General features: G+C 37.7%; 1 long non-coding RNA gene across 1 annotated transcript; it reads right to left on the reverse strand.

Annotated features, from left to right (window-relative positions):
• Window positions 1-480: 480 nt before the first annotated feature.
• Window positions 481-4,074, reverse strand: LOC139723953 (uncharacterized). Its single transcript, XR_011710403.1, has 3 exons — window positions 3,336-4,074; window positions 2,126-2,191; window positions 481-763 (listed from the first exon to the last, which is right to left on the reverse strand). It is a non-coding gene; the product is annotated as an uncharacterized lncRNA (long non-coding RNA).
• Window positions 4,075-6,838: the final 2,764 nt, after the last annotated feature.

A 6,838-nucleotide genomic window follows, 5' to 3' on the forward strand; every position in this document is an offset into this window, starting at 1 on the left:
ATTCTGGCTGATGTACAATGCAATACAGCCCATCTTCAGAGCTTGTGAATTTGAGTTCTAAAGTAAATACTCGGCTGGCAATCCGTGAAAATGCATGAAACTTGCATTGTTGTATTTTGTAGCTTACAAGCATTCCATTAGTGTTTAATTTGTCAATTCAAATTTTTGCTTCCAATAAGGTCTTCAAGATTAATACAAACAAAATGGATTCACGTCTGAGTCAACTTTCTGTGTATTCACACGTAACTTAACTGTGATAGAATTATAAACCTGAACATAGCGCGACAGGTATGTTGTCTTGACTCTTCACTACCTTGACATATCATATTAACCCATTCACTACTATATTCTGTAAATCCCCATAGACTTTGTACAGGGCCCACCCGGTTCCCATAGGCAACGGGTTAAAGAAGCTATAACCTGAAATTTCTTTAAATTTGACCTGTGACCTTTAACCTTCATACTCTAGATCTCCAGATTTTCTTCCCAGGGTGATACATGCTTTGAACAGGTTCAAAGTTTTAATCTCAAACAGTTCTTGAGATTAGGTTAAGCTGATGGATCTATGGATGGACAACCTAAAAACAATTTCTCTGGCACCACCTTTGGGTTGACCGAGAGATAAGTAAATACACCCCCTTAAAATAGGACTACCAGCAAAATATGAACTACATGTAATGGTTACCTTTTGATCTCTTTGCAACAGGATGGCTCCTGCTTGGCTTCATAGTCCCACACGGTCCATCGCTCTCATCTGAGAGCTCTGGGAAGAAAAAAACAACCCATTAATATCCTACATTAATTTACCATGGCAATGCAGTTTCCAACACATTAAAACATGACGTCTTGCTTGAAAAATTAGGAAGTAGTTCGATCCGCAATATTTCTACCTGATTTATTGCCATATGCCGTTACCATGGCAATGCAGTTTCTGACACATTCAAAAAAGAGGTCTTGCATATCTTCACCATAAGACCAATGTGTGTGCCAAATTTTATGAGCATTGCCCAGAAACTGAGGAAGAAGATTTGCATCGGACGGACCAGCCGACCAACCACACGCTGATCCCTATACACCTCCTTCAAATTTAGTTTGGCTGTGGTATTAAAAAAAAAAAAAAAAATCATATAAATTAGCACAAGTGGAGTGCAACTGGCAGTCTCCCCTGCATTATGCAATTCATGGCAACATTCTTGACTTTGTGACATGGAAATATCACACAAATTCTTTAATATCCCTAAAAGTTGTATAGAATGTGCATGTGCATACTTTCTAAATTATGTTAAAAATTCGAAAACTTAACCTTAGGTTAGGTTTTTTTATGTCGATGACGCCGCCATTTAAAAACGGCGCCTATGTCTCGCTTCTACTATGCAGGCGAGAGAAATATTTGGGACAAAATTTCATGTGTCTGTGTAGAAATTCTGTATTCCTAATGTAGTACAGTACTTTACTGAACAACTTTGTGAGGACATTCATCTGTGAATGTAACACAGAACTTATTTCAATAAATGTATGAGGACATTACAACGCAAAAATAACAGTTCTTGTTTGGATTAATGTTACATATGAAACACAGAACTAGTATGCATAAATGTACGAGGACCTTACACAGAAATGTAACACAGAACTTATTTCCATAGATGCATGAGGATATTACATTGCAAAAATAACAGTTCTTGTTTGGATTAATGTTACATATGAAACACAGAACTAGTATGCATAAATGTACGAGGACCTTACACAGAAATGTAACACAGAAATTGTTGCCATAAATGTATGAGGACATTAAACAGCAAAGAAAAAACACAGTGCTTGTTCGCACAAAGTATGAGGGCATCAAAACTGCAAATATGACACAGACATTTTTCACCTATACAAAGGAGGACATTCCATTGTTGAATTTATAACTTCTCTTCCGTTCTTCTTTTTCTTTCTCTATTGTGCCTTTTTTTGCACCTCTTTTAAAAGCCAATGAAAAAGCATTTCCCCTCCCCCAGATATTAATTGGACTACTTTGTATTCATTCGTACTTTTCTATTAAACTTTCTAAATACATGTTCTTTGCTTTTAACTTTTTCCAAGTTGAAATAGGACCATCAGAAAAATATGTACTAATAGTTACCTCTTGATCTCTTTCCAATTCCATGGCTCTTGCTTAACTTAGTTCCATCCCTCTCATCTGAGGGCTCTAGAAAAAAAAAATAGTTGCAACACAAAGTACAATCTTATAGCCAACTAAATCACTCCACACAACTTAATGCTGTTTATTGCATTTAATATCTGAGATTACTACAAATAATATACCATGGCACCATACCACTCCAGTGTGCATGAATATCACTTTTAATTATGGGAAATGTATCAGGATACATTTAAAGTAGGAAATTGGTCTTATTCAAATGACACCGTGTCAGCCATATATGACGATGATCCATCGAATGGTTCTTAAATTATCGTGAGAAAGGGCAATTTTCATGTATACAGTGACATCTATGACCTTGACCTTTAACCTCATGACTTTCAAATCTAATCAGACCATTGTTCCTCCCCATATGCATACATGAGCCAAGTTTGAAGTTGATCCGTCAAATGGTTAACTTATTGTGAGAACAACCCATTTTTATGTATATGACTTCTATGACCTTTGACCTTTGACCTTGAGACCCACTCATCTAATCAGATCATTGTTCCTCCCATATGCATACATGAGCCTAGTTTGGAGTTGATTCGTCAAATGGTTCTGAAGTCATCACGAGAACAAAAACGCGACGGACGGACAGACAGCAGACTGACGGACGGACAACCCGAAAACATAATCCCTCCAGCACCCACCTTTGGTGGGCGAAGGCATACAAAATTTAGGCCATGCATACATTCTTCAAGATAACAGAAAGAGCAAAATAAGATTAAGCATGACACATTACTAATAACATGTTTACTCAATTTCAGCTTATGATATGTTACATGTAGACATAGGGATACCCACCATACACCCATATTTTCATGAAGTACAATGTTTTCATGAAATACTTTATTGGCAAAAAATGAAGTAGAATATATAATAAAGAAGTTTGGAAGACACAAATTCCTTTGAGAAACCTTGAGATATGGATTACTGACCAAACACTACACTAACCAGTTAAATATCTGTGATGTCAGTAGATGTATTTCTAGGTACATTTAACTTCTTTTAATTTGAATATCATGAGGACACAGTTGTTTAAAAAAAAGAAATGATGCCAGATGCAATATAAATATAAAAGTAACTGAATATCAGTAATAGGATGGTGTGCAAACAAGGTGTAACTCTAAGATACATTAAATAAACTTACGTCTACTTGACTGGTCATCTTCTTGAACATCTCCATCAGGGGCATCGTCTTCTTCACACGACTCTGCAGTGAAAATAGAGAGATGAGAGACTTGGGAGAGGGGGTTTGTCCAATGTTTCAAATTTTAGAAAGACAGTTGACTTCAGAAAGGTTGACCTACTTAAAGCACAATTCTCCGGTATGTGGCACTTTCAGTAGCTGTCATTCTAATTATGTTAAATGATCCCTCAACAGCCTACTATACAGATTTCTCCTCTGGACGTCACAGCCTTGTGGCCCTATACACCGCACCTCAAGTGGGCACAGAGTACTCCAAGTACCTCTTCACCTTCAAATGTTTTACATCATGTGTAGGTGGGCTCAACAGGAGAAAGATCCAGCTGGTCTTCACACTAGACAACAAGAGTGGGAATATCCTTGGACGTCATGTGTTGGATGTCAGGGTATGCGCTTGCCCAGGGAGGGATTGGAAAACGGAAGAGAAAGCCTTTGAGAGGTCCAAAGCACCTCAGAAGAAACCCCTCGAGAGGTTGGAGCAAAGTGACATTAGTGGTGGGCGTTACATCTTTCTCAAAGAAGGCGAAGAAGGACAAAGAGACGTTCTACATTCTGGTTCAAGGGTGTGAGAAGTATGAACTCTTCAGGAAGATCAAGGAGAGTCTTGACTTGATGGACTATGTTGAACCGAGTCAGATCAGCCAGTACAGACAACAACAAGCTCAGCAACAAATGCAACTGAATCAACATATCTGCGATGAGCTGCAACGTTACTACAGGAAAATAAGTCGAAGACACTGGGTGGGAATGAGAAACAACAGTGGCACACCTCTCTCTCTCTCGTCCGTTTTTCTTCTATGCATATTTTACAAGTGTTACAGTGCATAGTTTTACTTATTTTGTTATTCTTATAAGTGGATTATGATTTCATTCATGTCATGTTTTAAATCTTGGAGTGCTACACAGCTATGTCAAACATTCACTGTAATTGATCGCTACTTACTAACTACAGGGGAAAATGTATTAGTTGTGAATATGACAATAAGATTGTACATACGTTTTGTACACACTTTTCAGAACTCATGGTGTCACAGTCACTGTGTTACAGAACATGTATTTATAATCTATGTCATAATTCTACTGTCAATTAATTCTTTCCACTGGGTTCTACTTGGTTATTGTCATTGAGTCTCTGATACACCCATTCAACATTACCAGTTTTCTAAATGTTCATTAACTTCACAGATTTGGACAGAAAATCAAGTGCGCAAAAATCCATGTCCATTTTGCGTCACGGTGTTACGGTTCTAATTAATAGCTCATAACTCATTTATCACTGTGAAGTTTTATTCATTCTTTTCTTTTCAAAGTTGCTTGTGATGATAGTCATAGATACACAATAAAACATTGTTCTCAAGTCTTACTGATTGTTTATTATTTTAATACAGTTATGGAGTGAAAATCTAATCAAAGTGTCAGTGTTACAGTTCAAAGTTTACCTTATTTTGTTTTTTTATTAGTGATTTATAATTTCAATCATGTCTTGTTTTATCTTGACGTGTTACACAGCTATGTCAAACATTCACTGTAAATGATTGCTTCTAACTACCTACAGGGAAAAATATATGAGTTGTGAGTACGACAATAAGATTTTACATACAGTTTGTACACACTTTGTTGAAGTCACGTTGTTACAGTCACGGTATTACTGTGCACTTAGTTATAATCTAAGTCACAATTCTACTGTCAATCAAAATTTTCTTTCACTGGGTTCTACTTGGTTATTGTCATTGAGTCTCTGATACACCCATTCAACATTACCATGTTTTCAAAATGTTCATTAACTTCACAGAGTTTGGACAGAAAATCAAGTGCGCAAATATCCATGTCCATTTTGCGTCATGGTGTTATGGTACTAATTAATAGCTCATAACTCATTTATCACTGTGAAGTTTTATTCATTCTTTTCTTTTCAAAGTTGCTTGTGATGATAGTCATAGATACACAATAAAACTTTGTTCTCAAGTCTCACTGTTTGTTTATTATTTACATTTATTGAGTGAAAATCTAATCAAAAGTGTCACAGTGTTATCGTGGAATTGCCCATTAAATAAACTTACGTCTACTTGACTGGTCATCTTCTTGAACATCTCCATCAGGGGCATCGTCTTCTTCACACGACTCTGCAGTGAAAATAGAGAGATGAGAGACTTGGGAGAGGGGGTTTGTCCAATGTTTCAAATTTTAGAAAGACAGTTGACTTCAGAAAGGTTGACCTACTTAAAGCACAATTCTCCGGTATGTGGCACTTTCAGTAGCTGTCATTCTAATTATGTTAAATGATCCCTCAACAGCCTACTATACAGATTTCTCCTCTGGACGTCACAGCCTTGTGGCCCTATACACCGCACCTCAAGTGGGCACAGAGTACTCCAAGTACCTCTTCACCTTCAAATGTTTTACATCATGTGTAGGTGGGCTCAACAGGAGAAAGATCCAGCTGGTCTCCACACTAGACAACAAGAGTGGGAATATCCTTGGACGTCAGGTGTTGGATGTCAGGGTGTGCGCTTGCCCAGGGAGGGATTGGAAAACGGAAGAGAAAGCCTTTGAGAGGTCCAAAGCACCTCAGAAGAAATAGTAAACCCCTCGAGAGGTTGGAGCAAAGTGACATTAGTGGTGGGCGTTACATCTTTCTCAAAGAAGGCGAAGAAGGACAAAGAGACGTTCTACATTCTGGTTCAAGGGTGTGAGAAGTATGAACTCTTCAGGAAGATCAAGGAGAGTCTTGACTTGATGGACTATGTTGAACCGAGTCAGATCAGCCAGTACAGACAACAACAAGCTCAGCAACAAATGCAACTGAATCAACATATCTGCGATGAGCTGCAACGCTACTACAGGAAAAAAGAGTCGAAGAAACTGAGTGGGAATGAGAAACAAAAGTGGCACACCTCTCTCTCTCACGTATGTTTTTCTTCTATGCATATTTTACAAGAAAAATACTAAAACACTGCCTTTCAGCACTCTTTCGAAAAGTGGGTGTGATCATTTCCTGTACAATGTCTTAAAAAGATGTCATACTCCCAGACATTGAAATTTGTACCTCTGTGTTACTGTGACTGTCAATAGATCTAAAGAACTAAACTGGATCAAAAATCATTCCATGGGTTTCTAGATACCTTCCCCCTCCCTTTTCCTCATCGAATGAACCAGGATATTTTTTTCACTACACTGGGCTGTACTACCACAACTCTAGGAACATGCGGGTGAATGTATACTTCCAGCATATATGAATAAGCCTCTGTGGATTAATGTTGTACTCGTATATCAGAATGAAAAGTGTTTTGGAATAAAGATGTTTAAGAATACTTGTACTCACCATTAAGATTGACATTGATACTGTCCAAGGACATCCCAGAACACTCGCTCATCTGTCCCTTTTCCATTAGCAGCAGTATTTTTGCGATCTTAGCTACCTGTAGTGTGTTCTCGGGCAATCTATA

Source organism: Diadema antillarum, unplaced genomic scaffold (genome assembly GCF_040938485.1).
Source record: "Diadema antillarum isolate AM-2024a unplaced genomic scaffold, OU_Dant_1.0 scf00000203, whole genome shotgun sequence".
Lineage (NCBI taxonomy): Eukaryota > Metazoa > Echinodermata > Echinoidea > Diadematoida > Diadematidae > Diadema > Diadema antillarum.